The sequence below is a fragment of the Cherax quadricarinatus genome, chromosome 94, assembly GCF_038502225.1.
Source record: "Cherax quadricarinatus isolate ZL_2023a chromosome 94, ASM3850222v1, whole genome shotgun sequence".
NCBI classification, from domain to species: domain Eukaryota; kingdom Metazoa; phylum Arthropoda; class Malacostraca; order Decapoda; family Parastacidae; genus Cherax; species Cherax quadricarinatus.
The window spans coordinates 12618868-12641850 of record NC_091385.1 but is presented as its reverse complement, the minus strand read 5'-3'; the positions used below and the strand labels follow the sequence as shown (position 1 = coordinate 12641850).

General features: G+C 43.2%; 1 protein-coding gene across 6 annotated transcripts in view; it reads right to left on the bottom strand.

The window, feature by feature from the left end:
* The window catches only part of LOC128700886 (zinc finger protein 84-like), a 452286-nt gene that overhangs the window by 129579 nt on the left and 299724 nt on the right, over positions 1-22983 (bottom strand). The window lies entirely within an intron of this gene.

The window sequence follows — 22983 nt, the reverse complement described above, 5'->3', positions numbered from 1 at the left end:
CTCGGGTAGATAATTTCCAGTAGATCCAGACTGAGAGTCGAAGATCAAAATGAATTTTTTATGAGAGAGCCACAAAATTTGATTAACACAAGCCTATCCGATGTTATCCTGACGCCAAATGACTTCAAACAGGCGATAAATGACATGCCCATGCACTCTGCCCCAGGGCCAGACTCATGGAACTCTGTGTTCATCAAGAACTGCAAGAAGCCCCTATCACGAGCCTTTTCCATCCTATGGAGAGGGAGCATGGACACGGGGGTCGTCCCTCAGTTACTAAAAACAACAGACATAGCCCCACTCCACAAAGGGGGCAGTAAAGCAACAGCAAAGAACTACAGACCAATAGCACTAACATCCCATATCATAAAAATCTTTGAAAGGGTCCTAAGAAGCAAGATCACCACCCATCTAGAAATCCATCAGTTACACAACCCAGGGCAACATGGGTTTAGAACAGGTCGCTCCTGTCTGTCTTAACTACTGGATCACTACGACAAGGTCCTAAATGCACTAGAAGACAAAAAGAATGCAGATGTAATATATACAGACTTTGCAAAAGCCTTCGACAAGTGTGACCATGGCGTAATAGCGCACAAAATGCGCGCTAAAGGAATAACAGGAAAAGTCGGTCGATGGATCTATAATTTCCTCACTAACAGAACACAGAGAGTAGTCGTCAACAGAGTAAAGTCCGAGGCAGCTACGGTGAAAAGCTCTGTTCCACAAGGCACAGTACTAGCTCCCATCTTGTTCCTCATCCTCATATCCGACATAGACAAGGATGTCAGCCACAGCACCGTGTCTTCCTTTGCAGATGACACCCGAATCTGCATGACAGTGTCTTCCATTGCAGACACTGCAAGGCTCCAGGCGGACATCAACCAAATCTTTCAGTGGGCTGCAGAAAACAATATGAAGTTCAACGATGAGAAATTTCAATTACTCAGATATGGTAAACATGAGGAAATTAAATCTTCATCAGAGTACAAAACAAATTCTGGCCACAAAATAGAGCGAAACACCAACGTCAAAGACCTGGGAGTGATTATGTCGGAGGATCTCACCTTCAAGGACCATAACATTGTATCAATCGCATCTGCTAGAAAAATGACAGGATGGATAATGAGAACCTTCAAAACTAGGGAGGCCAAGCCCATGATGACACTCTTCAGGTCACTTGTTCTATCTAGGCTGGAATATTGCTGCACTCTAACAGCACCTTTCAAGGCAGGTGAAATTGCTGACCTAGAAAATGTACAGAGAACTTTCACGGCGCGCATAACGGAGATAAAACACCTCAATTACTGGGAGTGCTTGAGGTTTCTAAACCTGTATTCCCTGGAACGCAGGAGGGAGAGATACATGATTATATACACCTGGAAAATCCTAGAGGGACTAGTACCGAACTTGCACACGAAAATCACTTACTACGAAAGCAAAAGACTTGGCAGACGATGCACCATCCCCCCAATGAAAAGCAGGGGTGTCACTAGCACGTTAAGAGACCATACAATAAGTGTCAGGGGCCCGAGACTGTTCAACTGCCTCCCAGCACACATAAGGGGGATTACCAACAGACCCCTGGCAGTCTTCAAGCTGGCACTGGACAAGCACCTAAAGTCAGTTCCTGATCAGCCGGGCTGTGGCTCGTACGTTGGTTTGCGTGCAGCCAGCAGCAACAGCCTGGTTGATCAGGCGCTGATCCACCAGGAGGCCTGGTCACAGACCGGGCCGCGGGGGCGTTGACCCCCGAAACTCTCTCCAGGTAAACTCCAGGTTAGCCCAAATCACCGACCAGTATGTTTTAAATAAGTGACCCACTGATCAGATCAGACTAGCTCCGAACCCTCGACTGGTCCGAACCCTCAACTGGTCCGAACCCTCGACTGGTCCGAACCCTTGACCAGTTTGAAACGGATTCGTTGGACAATAAAGCAGACTGTAAACGGATGGGGTTGTAGGCGCCCTTATCAAACATAAACAACAAATATAAATCAGGAACGTACACGGTAAGCTGTCCAATATACAAGTACAGTTAGAAATAGAAATACAAATAGCTAGAGCTTCATTTAAGCACAGGGCTCAACATGGCCGACACGGCAGGTTGTGCAGCGGGCTAGCTGCGGGATTTTCAAGGATAGCTCCTGGTCAAAGAGGCTGACCAGGTCCCTACTTAACAGAACTCAGTGTGAATGCTTTGAGAAGATACCAGAGCAGCGAACGGACATCCCAGTGCATCGTTTCAGCATAAATAGTTGAAGTGTTGTGCAGTTTCAGAGGATTTGGTGTTGTCGAGTCAGGACCAGTCAGCGCCTCCCCCCCTCTCCGCTGGGGGGGAGGGGGAGGGCGTGTGTAGTAAACAGTGACCCTCTCATAACGCCTCACCCCTGCCCATCTCCCCCACCTCACCCACCCAACTACCAGCGCCACCCCATCAGTAGAGGGTACTTCTCCCCAACCCCACGATGTCAGCGATGGCACTGCAGGGAGTGCCGGGCTCACAGGAACTTCCACTACAGGGACAGCATCGTGGAGTTCGACCGCGAGGCAGCTGTCAGGTGTGCCACAGGCAGTGTGTACTCAGTTCCTCAAGCTTCAACATCCGTGCACACGAGGGCCTGGGATCTTCAATCAACTTGGCGTCCACCAGGACGCTGACATGTCCCTAGGGGAGCTCTCCATCGGGCTGTTAACGGAGTCACTGGCTTCTTGGACCTCTTGGGGAGGGTCGATGGTGCTCGTGCAAGCAGCAGATCCCTGGGCAACTTGCTGCTGTTTGCAATGGCTGTCTACCGAGGAGAGACAGGCACCTAGCAACATCTGTTGTTGGGGCAATGGATGAATTCCCTGCTATGTTTGTTAACTGCTCATTACTTTGTAATTTGTCTATGATTGTAATCATGTGATAACGTGTTTATCATTCATTACCTTTGAAACTTGTCATGATTTTGACCAGCTCTACCTGGAGCTCATTAACTTTGTAAATTCTCATGATTAATGTGTTTATGATTCATTACCTTTGCAATTATTCATGAGTGTGACCAGCTCTACCTGGAGCTCATTACCTTTGTAACTTGGTCATGATTATGACCAGATCTAGTTCATTACCATTGTAACTTGCTCAGCTATCAAAACTTTGGAGTCCAGTCCCTGGACCAATTATGTACCTGGAGTTTACCTGGAGAGAGTTTCGGGGGTCAATTCCCACGCGGCCCGGTCTGTGACCAGGCCTCCTGGTGGATCAGTGCCTGATCAACCAGGCTGTTGCTGCTGGCTGCACGCAAACCAACGTACGAGCCACAGCCCGGCTGATCAGGAACTGACTTTAGGTGCTTGTCCAGTGCCAGCTTGAAGACTGCCAGGGGTCTGTTGGTAATCCCCCTTATGTGTGCTGGGAGGCAGTTGAACAGTCTCGGGCCCCTGACACTTATTGTATGGTCTCTTAACGTGCTAGTGACACCCCTGCTTTTCATTGGGGGGATGGTGCATCGTCTGCCAAGTCTTTTGCTTTCGTAGTGAGTGATTTTCGTGTGCAAGTTCGGTACTAGTCCCTCTAGGATTTTCCAGGTGTATATAATCATGTATCTCTCCCTCCTGCGTTCCAGGGAATACAGGTTTAGAAACCTCAAGCGCTCCCAGTAATTGAGGTGTTTTATCTCCGTTATGCGCGCCGTGAAAGTTCTCTGTACATTTTCTAGGTCGGCAATTTCACCTGCCTTGAAAGATGCTGTTAGAGTGCAGCAATATTCCAGCCTAGATAGAACAAGTGACCTGAAGAGTGTCATCATGGGCTTGGCCTCCCTAGTTTTGAAGGTTCTCATTATCCATCCTGTCATTTTTCTAGCAGATGCGATTGATACAATGTTATGGTCCTTTTGACTACCGCCCACAGGATGGGTATGGGGTGCATAATAAACATATTAAACTAACTAACTTCATTTAAGGACGTTATTAATAGAGTATTCAAGAGGGTGCTAGTAGAATTACAGTAAATCAACCATTCAAATCATTATGAAGCTCTGTGTAGTCTGCAATCAATCAAACAAACAGGCTTCCACATGGATAAATTGTCATTTTTGTGGAAATTGGTGTCACGCCCCTTGTGCAGATATCCAAGAACTAGCTACAAGCAGTATTAAAACAGGGAAGTGTTTTTGGGTATGCCCAAATGAGATAAATCTGTGGACTAAAATCACAAGGGTATTAAAAGAGGATAACACCAAAGCTGCTTTCATAGACAACCTGGAAGCTTTCTACAACAGATGGGAACATAAAAAGTCTGGGCTGAATGGTACTGCCCTTGATACTGGCCATGTAGTCAGAAACTGTAAGGCTGGAGGGGATGTCCTGGTTGTCAGTAAATGTGGGGCTGATAGTGCTGTCCTGTGAGACAGTAATGGTGAAGCTGGAGGTGCTGTTCTGGGAGACAGTAATGGTGAAGCTAGAGGTGCTGTCCTGGGAGACAGTAATGGTGAAGCTGGAGAGTTTGTCCAGGTAGTCGGGAATTATACGCAGGATGGAATACATATAAATGACCTGATAGGGGACAGGAGCCGTAGTGGGGAAACAAGTGTAGTCAAAGATAAGATAAAACCAATATTGCAAACTAGAAATACCACAAGAAATAGCAAACAAGAGGACTCCACTAGCAATAGTGAGGATATATTACCAAAAGCAACTGGTGGGAGCTCCATTGTTGGTGCTAGGGAAGATAGGAATAAGACAGGTAAACATGCACCAACAGGGAATACAGTCAGAAACCCAAGGCAAATGGAAACCAAGCCTGTGCACATACTATGCACTTGGTATCTGCAGACATGGGAAATCTGGAAAAACAGATGCAACTATGACCACCCTAGAAAATGCCGTGCCCATATGACAACAGGAAAATGCAAACTCCCTTCCTGTAATCTTTTTCACCCTGAAATGTGTACCTCTTCAGTACAGGAAAGACTGTGCTATAACTTAAATTGCCAGGCACACCATCTAAAGGGGACAAAAAGATACAAAATATTTGCACAGGCTTGGTTTCCGTTTGTCTTGGAGTTTTGTGACTGTATTCCCTGCTGGTGCATGTTTACCTGTCTTATTCCTATCCTCACTAATACTAACAATGGAGCTCTCACCAGTTGTTTCTGGTAATACAACCTCACTATTACTAGTGGAGTCTCCTTGTTTGCTATCTCCTGTGGTATTACTAGTTTGTGATATTGGTTTTATCTTGTCCTTGACTACACTTGTATCCCCACATATTAAACTAACTAATTTGTGTATTTTATTTCTTTGAGGCTAGGAACATTCGTTATGTTGTATCTGAATAAAGGATTATCAGCGCACACCCAAATGTCTCTTTGACCAAGGTCCATCCAGGGGAGGGGGACCGGAGAGGGAAGGGAGTCATCACTGGTGCAGGAAGTGAGAGGTAGGCCAGGGAACGTTGGGCCCTGGCTGCAAAGGCTGAACCAAAAGTGGGAGAACAGAGGCCGCCTCCCTCATTCGTGGAGAGAGGCGGCAGGGGCGAGTACAAGGCAGAGAGGCCATATGAGGGAGCCGTCAACAGTCCCTCGCCATTCTCACTGATGAGAGGGGAACTGTCCCAGACTGTGCTTCGAAGGCTGCAATGGTGGTGGAGGGAAACTCACCCAGGTTACTGAGGATGGAGAACGTCCAGGTGGCGAAGAGAAGAGGAAGCCGAGCCATACACCTCACTCACATAGGAGAGTTTGCTGTGAATCATAGCTGTATAAAATTTAAAGAGGAGGTCACAGTCTCCCCCTCCCACTTAGTGCCAGAGATCCAGCGCATGCCTAGAACAGATTAACTCGGTGGCACTCGATGTTTGCACAAGGCTTATTCCTCTAAGAAAAAGGAGGAGTAGATGTAAAATAGAAAGAGACAGGCCCTCCCTTTACAGGCGACGGAAAAGAATAACAGAGCGGCTAAAAGAGGTCAATATATCTGAAATGCGTAGGGAGACACTGGTCAGAGAAATAGCAAGCATCGAACTTAAGCTAAAAGAATCCTTTAGGAGTCAGGAATCGCGGGAAGAACTAAAAGCCATAAATGAAATCGAAAGAAACCCAAAGTATTTCTTCACCTATGCCAAATCAAAATCGAGAACAACGTCCAGTATTGGGCCCCTACTTAAACAAGATGGGTCCTACACAGATGACAGCAAGGAAATGAGTGAGCTACTCAAGGGGGCCGTAGGGCAAAATTCCTAACTCGTTTATTTACCGTCCGATTTTGTTCAGTTTTGGTACACAAGACAAAGTGTTCTCACTCTTTCTTGAAAATATTTATCAAAAATATACCTCAAACAACAACTGAGAAAAGACTGATTTACTGAAATTGCCCTAGGGGCAATACTTCATTCTTATATGGGACTACGTAAGGTGGTTTGGACACTTGGTGCCGAGAGTACAATGCTAATACTTACTTTGACCGTTAGATTTCCTCTAAAATACCTTACCGTTATTTCACAAAAAAATAAAGTTTGTTAGTTCTGGAATATTGCAAAAAAAATCTGCCCTTTACTCCCACATAACTCCCAAAGTATTTGGAATATTTTCAAAAACTTAAAGGTCAAAATAAGAGAAATCATTATTCTACAATGTCTGTGAATATTATTCCATTTAATTAAGTAATAAAGGAAGCATTTGATGCCCTAGGTGAATAAGTTACTTCCGAGATATCGGCCGGGAATGCCGGCCGGCCCCCGTCTCAAAAAAAAAATTTTTTTCGCGAAAATCGCGTTTGTTTGGGTGTATTTCTTAGTAAACTGATGTTCTAGTGCTGTTATCCTCTTCAAAACACCGTTTTCTCTTACTCAGAGACTAAAGAATGGGACATGACTCAATATTTATCGAAATATTCCCGATAATCTTTCGTCATATTATGGCCTATTTTATTCAGCCTAGAGTATATAAAATGTTTGTATGTTATTTAGAGTGTTTATTATATCATATTAGATCAATTCTGATAGACAAATAAGCCGTAGAGTTGATATATAAGCTGATATAAGCGTAATAATTGGCGATTCCTGGCTGGCACCTCGGGCGCAGGAACACTGCCGAGCGTTCCCATCTGGTTCCCAGCTGTCACTAAGTCTCCGGATAAGTCCCGCCTACTGTTTTGTGATGCCAAATAGTCAGTTATTATATTAGAAAGAATAATGCAAGAAAAGGCGATAAAAAACAAGAAAATAACTCCAAAAAATATATAGGCCGTGAGCAGACTCGGTACCAACATCGCCGTCACCATACCTGATATAAATGACTATAATTTCTTGTAGAAACGTCGTAGAACATTCATTCTGGTACCATTGTGTTGCCAAAGAGTTGAGCTATTTTTCAGTATATATAACTCAATATCCATATTTTTTCGATTTTTCGGTGAGCGCGCGCGGCAAATTGCCCTACAGCCCCCTTGATCAAGTCCCAGTATGACTCAGTTTTTAGCAAGCCGCTAACCAGACTGAGAGTCGAAGATCAAAATGAATTTTTTATGAGAGAGCCACAAAATTTGATTAACACAAGCCTATCCGATGTTATCCTGACGCCAAATGACTTCGAACAGGCGATAAATGACATGCCCATGCACTCTGCCCCAGGGCCAGACTCATGGAACTCTGTGTTCATCATGGAGAGGGAGCATGGACACGGGGGTCGTCCCTCAGTTACTAAAAACAACAGACATAGCCCCACTCCACAAAGGGGGCAGTAAAGCAACAGCAAAGAACTACAGACCAATAGCACTAACATCCCATATCATAAAAATCTTTGAAAGGGTCCTAAGAAGCAAGATCACCACCCATCTAGAAACCCATCAGTTACACAACCCAGGGCAACATGGGTTTAGAACAGGTCGCTCCTGTCTGTCTCAACTATTGGATCACTACGACAAGGTCCTAAATGCACTAGAAGACAAAAAGAATGCAGATGTAATATATACAGACTTTGCAAAAGCCTTCGACAAGTGTGACCATGGCGTAATAGCGCACAAAATGCGTGCTAAAGGAATAACAGGAAAAGTCGGTCGATGGATCTATAATTTCCTCACTAACAGAACACAGAGAGTAGTCGTCAACAGAGTAAAGTCCGAGGCAGCTACGGTGAAAAGCTCTGTTCCACAAGGCACAGTACTCGCTCCCATCTTGTTCCTCATCCTCATATCTGACATAGACAAGGATGTCAGCCACAGCACCGTGTCTTCCTTTGCAGATGACACCCGAATCTGCATGACAGTGTCTTCCATTGCAGACACTGCAAGGCTCCAGGCGGACATCAACCAAATCTTTCAGTGGGCTGCAGAAAACAATATGAAGTTCAACGATGAGAAATTTCAATTACTCAGATATGGTAAACATGAGGAAATTAAATCTTCTTCAGAGTACAAAACAAATTCTGGCCACAAAATAGAGCGAAACACCAACGTCAAAGACCTGGGAGTGATCATGTCGGAGGATCTCACCTTCAAGGACCATAACATTGTATCAATCGCATCTGCTAGAAAAATGACAGGATGGATAATGAGAACCTTCAAAACTAGGGAGGCCAAGCCCATGATGACACTCTTCAGGTCACTTGTTCTATCTAGGCTGGAATATTGCTGCACACTAACAGCACCTTTCAAGACAGGTGAAATTGCCGACCTAGAAAATGTACAGAGAACTTTCACGGCGCGCATAACGGAGATAAAACACCTCAATTACTGGGAGCACTTGAGGTTCCTAAACCTGTATTCCCTGGAACGCAGGAGGGAGAGATACATGATTATATACACCTGGAAAATCCTAGAGGGACTAGTACCGAACTTGCACACGAAAATCACTCACTACGAAATCAAAAGACTTGGCAGACGATGCACCATCCCCCCAATGAAAAGCAGGGGTGTCACTAGCACGTTAAGAGACCATACAATAAGTGTCAGGGGCCCGAGACTGTTCAACTACCTCCCAGCACACATAAGGGGGATTACCAACAGACCCCTGGCAGTCTTCAAGCTGGCACTGGACAAGCACCTAAAGTCAGTTCCTGATCAGCCGGGCTGTGGCTCGTACGTTGGTTTGCGTGCAGCCAGCAGCAACAGCCTGGTTGATCAGGCTCTGATCCACCAGGAGGCCTGGTCACAGACCGGGCCGCGGGGGCGTTGACCCCCGGAACTCTCTCCAGGTAAACTCCAGGTAAACTCCAGGCATAAATGCAGTGTGGCATGCACTTGAGAGGTGGAGGGCCATTATGTGTTTCCTCTATGTCCAGAGTGGGGCATCCAAGGTGACACCTATCCATCGATGAGAGGAGACCAATGAGATTGGTGCCTGACCCAATGAAACAGATGGAAGAGTAGAGAGGCATCGTCTAGTAAAGCATAAGAGCCAGGACTTGGCGACACTACCCTCCAAACCCCAAGTGGCAGCCCATGAGGCTATGCATTATACACCAGAGTATGCATACCCTGTGTGGAAGGGAGATCTGATATTAATACAGAATAAAGAAATGGGCTGAGAATGGATCCCTGGGGCGCTCCCAGGTATATAGGATGGGATGAGGACGTCGTGCCACCTATTGCAACCCAGAAGGTCCTCCCTTGCAAAAAGTTGCACATCCAATGGAGGGGGGCTCCTGCCAGCCCCATGCAGGCCAGCTTAGAAAGAATCACCATGTGAGACGCTGAATCAAATACTCTGTGCAAATCCAAAAAGACAGCCAGAAGGAACTCCTAGCTTTCAAACTAAGTATGCACTAACTGCACAAAATGAAGCAAAGAGTCGAGGGTGGATAGATCCTCAGTGACGCCTCTCTGGTTTTCAGGCAAGAGGCCATGTTCCTCAGTTCACCATAAGAGACGAGTAGCCACCAGTTTTTCCAACACTTTACCCAAGTAGGGCAGTAAAGCAATGGGCCGGTAAGAGTCTGGTTGGGTATCATCTTTCCCTGGCTTCAGAATCAGAACCAGGAGAGAGCTCATCCACATATCGGGGAAAATGCCTTCAGACCAGCTGGCATTGATAACCACCAGCATGACATCTGTACAAGAGAGGATTAGATGCAGTAAGAATGAATAAGGTATGTTATCCTCCCCAGGAGAAGAGTGGGAGTAAAGCTGGGATAGTGCCCACTGTAGTTCATGGGAATTGAAGGGAGATGCCAGCACCCATCAGTCAACTTCAGGTAATATAGGGGGCAGGGGAATCCATTTGATTATCTTAGAAGGTAAAGCAAATGTAGGCCAGAAGAAACTAGGAAACAACTCGACTTTATCCTAAGGTAAAAGTGGCACTGCACCATCCCAACAGGGAAAAAAAACTTACAGATCGTAATCCCAACATAGTGGAAGAAACCCCATGCCCGACTAGTAGAGGTGCGAAAAGAAAGAGAAGAACAAAAAGAAGTCCATGATTCACGTTTTGCACTGAGGAGGGTTCTCCAACATAGAGCATCAGCCCTTCAGTAGGCCAACTGAAGAGCCCTTGAAGGTCGACACACTGTGCCCACTCCTTTCAGCGCACTTTCATTGCTTGAAGGGGGTGTGAATGAGAGAAGCCCCCAGAAGACAGAATGAATGGGAGCCTCCTTCTATTATTATTATTATTATTATAATCAAGGGGAAGCGCTAAACCAGTAGGGCTATACAGCGCTTAATTCGGGAAACTGGAGCACAGATCCAATTCCCTAAATCAAGAGCCCCTCACCGACATCAAGGAACCTTCCCTGAGGGGAGCCTGCCTCTAACATGGCCTCTTGAAGAAATGCGACATTATTATTATTATTATAATCAAGGGGGAAGCGCTAAACCCGGAGGATTATACAGCACCTGGGGGGGATGTGGAAGACATTCAGGCTTAATTCGGGGAACTGGAGCACAGATCCAATTCCCTAAATCAAGAGCCCCTCACCAACATCAAAGAAAGGGATGCGACAACATCGTCCAGCACACATATAATCAGAGAGATTGGCACTATAGCTCGTCCAACTGGCCTGAGTGGTTTTCCACCATGGACAAATTGCCATCACTGGAACTGCTTGGGCTCCAATGGTAGATACAGTGACTGGGAGATGATTACTCCTCATGAAGCGGCCTACAGAAACAACGGCTGTAGTAAAATACCCACACCCACGAACGAGGGTCCAGAGTAGATGCTCGCCCTGTGTAAGGATCCACTCTAGTCTCCAATCTTGTTGGTGTGAGCAATGAAAGGTGAAATGTGAGGAGGGCTTGGAACAAGTCCCTACCTGTGGGATTCACTGATTCCAGAGAAACGGATGGCTCCCAGAAATGGTGCCTAGCACTGAAGTCCCCTATAACAAGTGCAGGACCATTGAGCTGTTCAGCCATCACAACTTTGGGAGCCCAGTCCCTGGACCCATTACGTACCTCTGCAATCTGTAAATACCTTTGTAACTTGTCATGATTGTGACTAGACCTACCTGGAGTTCATTACCTTTGTAAATTGTGAGTTCATTACCTTTGTAAATTGTGAATTCTTTACTTCTGTAACTTGCTCAGCTATCAAAACTTTGGAGTCCAGTCCCTGGACCAATTATGTACCTCTGTAATCTTTTGACTACCGCCCACAGGATGGGTATGGGGTGCATAATAAACATATTAAACTTAACTTAACTTGAGCTGCCCAAAGTAATGGGTATACCCACTCTGTGTTACTGACCTGCCCAGATTGTAAATCAGGAGGAAGGTACACTACTGAGTGCCCAAGGCAACTCGCATGGCTAGAGTTTCTAACACCCCACTCTCACAGGCTTGCAGAGAGAGGGTCATGCTCTTGAGCCGGCTACACACAAGAAGAGCAAGGCCACCACTACCTCCTTCAAGGCGATCCCAACGGTAAACAGTAAAACCAGACAGCCGAACAGAATGACAAGGACATAACCATGTCTCGGAGAGGCCCACCACTTGTGACTGTACCTTAGGCAGATATTTCCAGAGGTATGGGAGCTTCTCCAATGTGGAATGAACGTTCCAGCGAAGGAAAACAGAAGAGTGGGAATGAGCCATGTGTGCGAACTAAGAAGCCCAGTGAAGCGAGGTAGAGCCGAGAGACGTGCATCCACAAAAGAGGCACCTTGTAAGGAGTAAAGCACTTCCTCCATCAAAAGGAGGACTGGACAAAGAAATGAAGCTCAAGCGGGCGAGTGAAACAGCAGAACGTCCAGTAGCGAAGGGTCCTAAAACAGGGACAGACTGGGACTAGGGTTAAGGAGAAATGGAGGGGAAGGACGTCAGTGAGGAGTGAGGCTCTGTGTCAGGCAAAAGGTCCACTTGAACTAGGTGGGGTACCGAACTTCGAGTCGATTTTAAAACCACGCCACCTTGATGGGAGAATACGTGTCGTGAACAAGGAGGAGCATTAGCAATAACTTCCACAGTAGAAGACGGGTCTGAAGACACCATGATATGATGCTGCCCCGGAGGTGGGAAATCCTCTGAAGGAAAAGAGAGCTCTGCAAGAGCTGCAAAACGATTTGAAACAGGGATATTAGCTCTCACAGCTGTGGAGAACAGGTTCCCTGGCCGTACTGGTGCTGGGGAGATGCCTTTAGTGGGGCACGCTGGAGAAAAGGAAGCAAGGACTGATGGACTGTGATTAGTTTCAAGGACCTCAGGCTGGAGTTACATTCATTGAGTGAAAGGGACTGGGCCCTGACTGAGTTTGCCAAATCAAGAGCCTGGCGATATGCCAGGCAAGACCGGGATGTGACCTTGTGGGTTCCTTTACAAAAGTAGCATGAGGCAGGGCGGGTACAGGCAACACAGTCCTTGACTGTTGGGTGAAGCCCACTACAGATTGCACATCTAACTTTATCATGGCAAGGCAGCTCTCCATGCTCAAAAAATGAAACATTTCCGACACCAAAGTAGAGGAAAAGTATGAGGAAGGACAGGAAACCTTACCTGGAGACCTGGAGTTTACCTGGAGAGAGTTCCGGGGGTCAACGCCCCCGCGGCCCGGTCTGTGACCAGGCCTCCTGGTGGATCAGAGCCTGATCAACCAGGCTGTTGCTGCTGGCTGCACGCAAACCAACGTACGAGCCACAGCCCGGCTGGTCAGGAACCGACTTTAGGTGCTTGTCCAGTGCCAGCTTGAAGACTGCCAGGGGTCTGTTGGTAATCCCCCTTATGTGTGCTGGGAGGCAGTTGAACAGTCTCGGGCCCCTGACACTTATTGTATGGTCACTTAACGTGCTAGTGACACCCCTGCTTTTCATTGGGGGGATGTTGCATCGTCTGCCAAGTCTTTGGCTTTCGTAGTGAGTGATTTTCGTGTGCAAGTTCGGTACTAGTCCCTCTAGGATTTTCCAGGTGTATATAATCATGTATCTCTCCCTCCTGCGTTCCAGGGAATACTGGTTTAGGAACCTCAACCGCTCCCAGTAATTGAGGTGTTTTATCTCCGTTATGTGCGCCATGAAGGTTCTCTGTACATTTTCTAGGTCAGCAATTTCACCTGCCTTGCAAGGTGCTGTTAGTGTGCAGCAATATTCCAGCCTAGATAGAACAAGTGACCTGAAGAGTGTCATCATGGTCTTGGTGAATGAATTTTTTTTTACTCCGATTTACTGAAATTTTTACAGTTAGGAAGCCCCTGAGACATTTATACTGGAAGTTCTATGAAGTTTGCCTGGAAAGAAATAGAGAAAAAATATATATTTCATGTTTTATATAGAATCATTCTCAGCCTGTTGTTGCAATATGAAAGAAAATAGTTTACTTTACATGAATAATGAATGGCTAAATTTTTCAAAATGTCCAAATCTTCTATCTGGGAAAAATTCTGTAATTAGATTTTCTTTTATTTTATTATAAATAAAGAAAACAAAAATGGCAAAGGCTATTGCAAATCCCGTTTGTAATTTGGTAAAACAATGACCGCTGAATAGCTTGTGCAAAAATCATATTATACGCACAAATAATTGAAGAAAACTCATTTGAAGGGGAATAACTTACTTTTGAGAAAATGAGATAAAGCAAAAATTGTGATTAATGTCCATGGAACATCATTATTTGGCCATGAATAATGTTGAAAACATCCTACAGGATTCTCGAGAAGAGCATGGAGATGGCAACCTGAAAAAACAAAACAGAAAAAAAACACATACTTAGCATAATACGTGTAATCTAGGATAATCTAAATAATGTCAAAGTGACTTGTTGGATATTATGCATTACAAGAATGTCAAACAATGGATATTACATAATTTTGGCATAATTATATTATCATTATATCATATAATATATGTAATATATATATATATATATATATATATATATATATATATATATATATATATATATATATATATATATATATATATATATATATATATATGGATTTGTTAAAGAGTGTTGCCATATTTGTATGAGCAATGCATCTCTTTAAATCTTCTGTACCATATTATGTAATGAAATATACCTATTGGTATATACATATATTATTATACATATATATATATATAATATATACATATATATATATATAATATATACATATATATATATAATATATACATATATATATATATATATACAGTGCCTGCACTCTGAAGGAGGGGTGTTAATGTTGCAGTTTAAAAACTGTAGTGTAAAGCACCCTTCTGGCAAGACAGTGATGGAGTGAATGATGGTGAAAGTTTTTCTTTTTCGGGCCACCCTGCCTTGGTGGGAATCGGCCGGTGTGATAATAATAATAAAAAATATATATATATATATATGTGTGTGTGTGTGTGTCGTGCCGAATATGTAAAACTGGTCAATTAGCAAGAACTCATTTAAAATGATGAGAAATTTCAATTACTCAGATATGGTAAACACGAGGAAATTAAATCTTCATCAGAGTACAAAACAAATTCCGGCCAAAAAATAGAGCGAAACACCAACGTCAAAGACCTGGGAGTGATTATGTCGGAGGATCTCACCTTCAAGGACCATAACATTGTATCAATCGCATCTGCTAGAAAAATGGCAGGATGGATAATGAGAACCTTCAAAACTAGGGAGGCCAAGCCCATGATGACACTCTTCAGGTCACTTGTTCTATCTAGGCTGGAATATTGCTGCACACTAACAGCACCTTTCAAGGCAGGTGAAATTGCTGACCTAGAAAATGTACAGAGAACCTTCACGGTGTGCATAACGGAGATAAAACACCTCAATTACTGGGAGCGCTTGAGGTTCCTGAACCTGTATTCCCTGGAATGCAGGAGGGAGAGATACATGATTATATACACCTGGAAAATCCTAGAGGGACTAGTACCGAACCTGCACACGAAAATCACTCACTACGAAAGCAAAAGACTTGGCAGACGATGCAACATCCCCCCAATGAAAAGCAGGGGTGTCACTAGCACGTTAAGAGACCATACAATAAGTGTCAGGGGCCCGAGACTGTTCAACTGCCTCCCAGCATACATAAGGGGGATTACCAACAGACCCCTGGCAGTCTTCAAGCTGACACTGGACAAGCACCTAAAGTCGGTACCTGACCAGCCAGGCTGTGGCTCGTACGTTGGTTTGCGTGCAGCCAGCAGTAAGAGTCTGGTTGATCAGGCTCTGGCCCACCAGGAGGCCTGGTCACAGAACGGGTCGCGGGGGCGTTGACCCCCGGAACTCTCTCCAGGTAAACTCCAGGCAAACACCGAACGTATCACCCGTCACAAGACTTGCAGAGGTTAAATTTCTAGGAATCCACCTTGACAGTTGCCTCAAGTTCCAGACACATATAAAACAAATAACCAAGAAAATCTCTAAGACTGTAGGTATATTATCAAAGATATGATACTATGTTCCACAATCAGCTCTCCTGGCACTGTACCATTCACTCATCTACCCTTATCTCACATATGGAATTTGTGCATGGGGATCGACAGCATTAAATCACCTATGACCACTAATAACCCAGCAAAAGGCAGCAGTCAGAATGATAAATTCCCACTCCCGGCAGCAATATTCAAAAGTCTATATCTGCTCACCATAAAGAACACCCATACATGCAAAAATAAACCCTCCACTCAAACTTTTCCCTCACCAATTTAAACAGGACACACGGCCATAACACAAGACACAGACCTCTTTTTGATGTACCCGTGTCCATATCACACTGTAAAAACTCTATGCACATAAAGGGCCCCAAAATTTGGAATTCATTACCAGAAAATATCAAAGTAACCAGGTCTGAAAATCAATTTAAGACTTCTCAAAAGCCACTTAATCATCCTAGACTAAATACACAATACTCAATATTTAACACTACCAATAAATCTACCAATTATCTAAATCTAAACTTCATGACTAGACAACCAAGCTCATATACTGACAAATTACCAAATAGAAGTATACATTCCTACCAAACTCAGTATTGCCCTTCACCAAATTGTAGCAGTCTCGTACTGTAAACTACTGTAGGCCGGGTCACCACTACTTGGAAAAGACCCGGGCCGGAAGAATACCGGTTAAAAAAAAAAAAAAAAAAAAACTACTGTAAACTACTACTGAATCATGTTTCATAAAAATAATTTGAAAAAAAATTTTGAATACACGAATATATCCTTAGGTTTGTAAAATAGATTCACTTATTATTAATAGAACTACTGTACAACTATGACAATTTCTTCAGTGATAAGTAGCCAGTAAGCCATTAAATTATGTCAGCCCATAATGCCAAGACATAATAGAGGCTTTTTGTACTGCAACCCATTATTGTAAAAATATAATCTCAATGTACTACTTGTGAAAAATAAATGAATTTGAATTTGAATACAGTACACGAGGGGTGAGAGATACATGTCTGGTACATATTGTTACATGTTTGTCACTGATAATGCGAAAATCTCATCCAGCTCCTCAGAGCTGGGGCACGTACCCAAAATACCCAAATTACCCCCTCTGAACAGCCGCACTGAGTCGCTGGAACAGAAAACTAGCTGCCCTGGGATCCCTAGTTACGCTGATGAGTCTTTTGCCTAGCTTCTTAAGGAACTTAATGCACTCTTTCCCCATGAGCCAAAGGTTTCTGAGCCTATGGGAACAAACATATAATGATAGGCAAGTTCTCCATATTTTCTAGACTTTTGGGACTCCCTGAAGCTGGCGGCTGCCCCTCCTTCCTCCCTGGTGTATTGGAGATAGGTATCAGCCAAGGAAGATGCACATGAGTAGTCCCACACCACCTGCTTACCGTCTGTCCAGGCTTGAAGTGTGATACCATCTGGACGCTTCTGGCTGCCATCAGATCTGCATAGTTGGGGTGGCTCCCTTACTGCTGGGCATCCAGCTGTTGTGAGGCTCCTCTTGATAATATTAACCTCCTCATGTCTTGCAATCTTTCCCTCGGATTTACGGCACACAAGACCATGGTACCCGAATTGATCTGCTGCTTTGCTGCCACAAATGCACCCATGTTCGGCGAGAATAGGGGCAGCAAGTCGAAGGGCAACACCAATGTGGATTGTCTGTGGGTCGAGGCATGTGCCAAGGCTGGAGTTGGGAACAACCACCAGAAAGTCCCCTGCATGAGGAGCTCTCATTGCTAGGAGACGGGGACATATTATATATATATATATATATATATATATATATATATATATATATATATATATATATATATATATATATATATATGTCGTGCCGAATAGGCAGAACTTGCGATCTTTGCTTAAATAGCAACGCTCATCTTGCCATATAGGACAAGTGAAAATTTGTGTATGCAATAATTTCGCCAAAATCATTCTGAACCTAATGAAAAAAAATTATTTCACTGTGTTTAGTATTAAATTATTGTAAACAAATCTAAAATATATTTAGTTGGATTAGGCTAAAATAAATTGTTCTTGTTATAATAAGGTTAGGTAAGTTTTCTAAGATTCTTTTGGAGCAAAATTAAAAACTTTTACATTAACATTAATGAAAAAAATATACCTTTAAACGTATAAGAGAAAATTTTAGATAGGACTTAATTTTAAATGAGTTCTTGCTAATTGACCAGTTTTACATATTCGGCACGACATATATATATATATATATATATATATATATATATATATATATATATATATATATATATATATATATATATATATATATATATATATATATATATTTCATGCGCATTACAAAATAATTACTTACAAAGATGATGAAAGTGTGTATAATAAGCATAATAACTACCAGGCACATATGAAGTGTACTTCACTCTACTTTTCCTAAGATGTTGTCCTTGTGTCACTTACATTCTTGCGTCCAATTGTCGCAGTTTCTGTTGTGTTATTCGAGAGTGTTTTAGGCCAAATGAGGTGAGTATTTTTTTTTAATATTTTATTTAAAAATTACATTGCAATACATTAATTAAATAAAAGAACCCTATTATCGGCTCCGCCACAGAACATAAATTTTCATTTGCTAAATACACACTGCAGGTTCCTCTTTGTGCTGACACAAAATGTCCCTCATCCACTATGCTTTTTATCCCTTACTCCTATGCTAAATACAATATTGTACGTTTCATCAGTCAAAATATATTACAATTAGCATGAATATTTCTATTTTACTTATCAGCCGACTAAGAGGTGAACATTGTCATAACACAGAATTCCATGAAAATTTACTTAAGATTTAATACAAATATTGTCAAGTGTCACAACTCCTTCCCGGCTTCTAGATACAGTGTACACAAATCCAATTGCATGTCGTTATGATTCCATCATAATTACTTACACCCCCCCCCCCTTTTCCCCATTGCAAAATTAAATGCCACTTACACTAGCCGTCACAACGTCTGACTGTTGTTCACTTAACTTATAAAATAATTAATTAACATAATTAAAACTTATGACAAAAAATAGATAGGAACATTACTTGACAATAATGAGGAATGCCAACTAAAAATGGTAACTGTACACTAGATAATGAAACTCACACACTAAATACATATTCCCATATTTATGTTTTAACATGTTCAACAAGATATTGATGTATAGTAACAAGTATACGGAACATTATCAGACCTACATGTGCAGAGCAGTACTACCTCCATCATTAAAATCCATCCAGGCACAAAACACTTTAGAAAGTCACCCCCTGCCATCCCCTGCCATCCCCTGACCCCATACTGTCTATATTAAAAACACAAACTTACGTTCCCTTACATGCTCAAGCTCATACCTGAAGTCTAAAGTCATAAACCTCCGTCTCTTAATCACAGGTCACCAGGTCACCCCCCCCTACGCCCCCCCCTCATGCCTAACGACTGCACACCCATATACTCCACTGCCACACACTTTTATTCACATTCCATCCTCCACTAATCTTAAAACAGAACAAAAGTGACAGACTCAGGGAATACACTCATTCCAGCTCTACCCTGCACCCAATCCTAACATAACACCTACCGTCAGATTACGATAACCCACTGGGAAACTATTTACCCACACCTTTCCATATAGTAGCCTATTCCTGCAAACTGTACGATACACACTCGCTGCAAGTGCCCTCACCCTACAATCACCCCCCACCTCCCGCATACCCCAAGAAACATACAAAAATTCTGCCACCACGTACATCACAGCCCACCGAATGTCGTTGGAAACCCCACCCACATCAAAGTGCAACGCCCTCAAGGTCGAGATGTTACTCCACCCCCCGCCACTATACCTAGGATCCTCGCTAACCATGTCCTTACAACCCCCAAGTTTTCACAAAAATATACAGCATGAAAAGCTGTCTCCTCCTCTCCACAATGCTGACAATTCCCCGCACCTACATAACCCATTCTATCTAGCACAGACCTTGAAGCTAGAATTCCCAGAAATAACCTATATACCAATTCACGAACCTTCGGCTTTAATCTAATCTTTCGAAAGTCTTCCCAAATGCCCCTCCAATCATTCATCGGGTATGTATCTAGTCCCTGTATCACCTCTCCCTGCCTACCTGTCCTCCCAAGCCTACCTAGACCTACCTGGAGTTCATTACCTTTGTAATTTGTGAGTTCATTACCTTTGTAAATTGTGAATTCATTACCTCTGTAACTTGCTCAGCTATCAAAACTTTGGAGTCCAGTCCCTGGACCAATTATGTACCTCTGTAATCTTTTGACTACCGCCCACAGGATGGGTATGGGGTGCATAATAAACATATTAAACTAACTAACTAACTCCAAAGGTATGAGACCCAGCCCACCCAGTCCCACGTCCGTCATCACCACCTCCTTCCGAAGCCACGGCCTCCCATAACCCCACACATACCTCAAAACCCCCCTCTCCAGTTCCTGAATATCACACGCTCTCAGAGGATATACTTCTGCCACTCCCCACACTTTACTATACACCAGTGTGTTTACCACCATCACCCTCTGCTGCAACGTTACATCCCCGGCCCTCCACCCTCGCATCCTACCCATCGCTCTACCCACAACATCCCTTGAATTTACCCTCTGTGCCTCCCCAGCCTCTGCCATGTACACCACCCCGCATATCTTAAGTCTATCCAAAACGTTCCACCCATACAATTCCCCCAAACTTCCCCCACCCACGTACCTACTTCCCTTAACTTAGACTTTGCTCCATTAACCCTCATCCCAGTCACCCCACCAAAAATCTCTATTATACGTCCCACATTCCCCAATCCTATTTCCCCTCCCACCAAAATTGTGGTGTCATCCACATACCCCACAATCCCACATCTGCCAGGACCCTTCCCTCCCCGTTCCCACACTCCTTCCTCTATAAGCCTATAAAATGGGTCCTGCATGCATGCAAAGAGGATTTGTGAAAAGGGACAACCCTGTCGCAAACCCTTCCCCATCTGTACCGGCAGCTCTAACTTCCCATTAACTTGTACTCTGACTCTAGCAGGTGTATATAAAGTAATAACCCACTGCACAATCTCATCCCCAAAATCCTGTTTTTGTAAAATACGCCACAACATACGTCTATCAACACAGTCATAAGCATGCCTCCAATCGATCCCCAAGATCCCCCCCCCCTTGTCTGCCCTCCACAAAATCCCTAATTCTTCCATGCCCCTCACGCATACTTCGACCTGGAATCCCATACTGTCCTTTATGTAGAACAAGGTCAATCACCTTCTTCATGCGATTGCCCAAAACCTTCACAAATATCTTATAATCAGCGCACATGAGGGATATCGCCCTATAAGCACCCAGGGTCCTCCCCCCCTCCTTTATAAACCAAAACAACTACCCCCGTGCCCTGCGTTTCCCCCAACACTCCCCCTTACTTCATGCAGTTAAGCAACGAGACCAGACATTCCTTCAAATTCAAATTCAAATTCAAAGCTTGTTCTCTATAAGGATTACAATGCTGAGTTTACAGAAATTGGTTATTGTGTGGTTTACATGTAGTAAAATAATAATTACAGAGTGTACCATGAAGATGCCATGGTGAAGATGCCATGTCCTGTATTTTACACCACATAAAAAATATGATAAATGTAAAAAGAAAAAAAATTATGAAAATAATGACACGTCGGCACTCGGCACGTCATATTGATAATGTTGTCAGATTAGTAGAAACATATGGATTGTACCAGGGTGTTTTCACATTTTAGCTCGATTTTTTTTTTTTTTTGGTAAGAAAAAAAGAATTTTTTTTTACTAAAATATAACTTTCTCAACAACAACATCCCCTCCCCCTTTAGATTGTCAGTCACAAATTTTGGGAGAGCACCCGAGAAACACATCCGAATCATACAAGATGGGGCAGGAGGGGGTTGAGAGGCTCCAAACCTCTGGCAAACCTAAGTCGTCCCCACCACATAAAACCAACTGAGAATGGATCTCCTCATCTGATAGGGATAAGGAAATCAGTCCAGTTCTGCCGTAACAGCAACCGGTAGCAAGGATTGAGGAGCTGAACTCCCAGCAGACAACACTCCACTTATCCAGGACATGAATTGCATTAAGTGGTAAATATCTAGCCAGAAAAGATTTACAATGAAGCCGGAGCCTTAGGGGGAATTAGTACTTACTCAGCGCGAACGAAAAATTTTGTCGAAAAATTCACAAACTGAATTAATCTTATATAAAAATAGCTTAACTCTCTGGCAACACAATGGTACCAGAATCATTGTTCTACGACATTCCTACAAGGAATTATGGTCATTTAAAAACACCTAGGGTGACGTCATCACCCGCGGCAGGTGTGCTCACCTGTCGTCAATTTTTTTCTTTTTTTTTCGTTTTTTTTTCGTGTATTTATTGTATTATTCTTTCTAAGATAATAATTGACGATTTGGCATCATAATACAGTGGGTGGGACTTATACGTAGAGTTCCAACCAACCAGGAACCTCCCGACACCATTTTGCTGACGTCATGGAAAATTCCAGTCTCGGGGTGGCCGGGGAATATGGCTCAATATAACGCTATTATAGCTTCTACGGCTTATTTATCTATCACAATTGATCTAATATGACATAATAAACAATATAAATAACAAAGAAATATGGTAAATACTCCAGAATGAATAATATATGGCATATTCCCAGAGCGCTCCATCGGGAATAATAGATTCCCATTCTCAGAGAGGGGCTTCCATTCTCTTTCTTTCACCTCCAGGGTCCTTATATTAAAGAAAACGAACATGGGTAACTATGATATACACTCGTAATGCAGTATAAGACTGAGAAAAATGTTATTTTCTCGAAAAAAAAAAAAAAAAAAATGGTCCGGCTGTTTCGCGGATTATCTCGGAAGTAAGTTATTCACATATATGAGCAAGTACCTTCGTTAATAATAGCAGGAATGTAATGAAATTCACAGCGAACATAAAGGAAAGATTGTTTTACAAGCTAACGGTTTGTTTTTTGAGATATCATAATTTGTTTTTGATTTATGTGAGGGCAAAAGTCAGATATTTGGCTGAAAGTCAAAACCATACAAAATTTTATTTTTTTTAAGAATGAAGAAAGGATAAATTACAGAACGTCTAACCGTTAGAAATACAGTTTA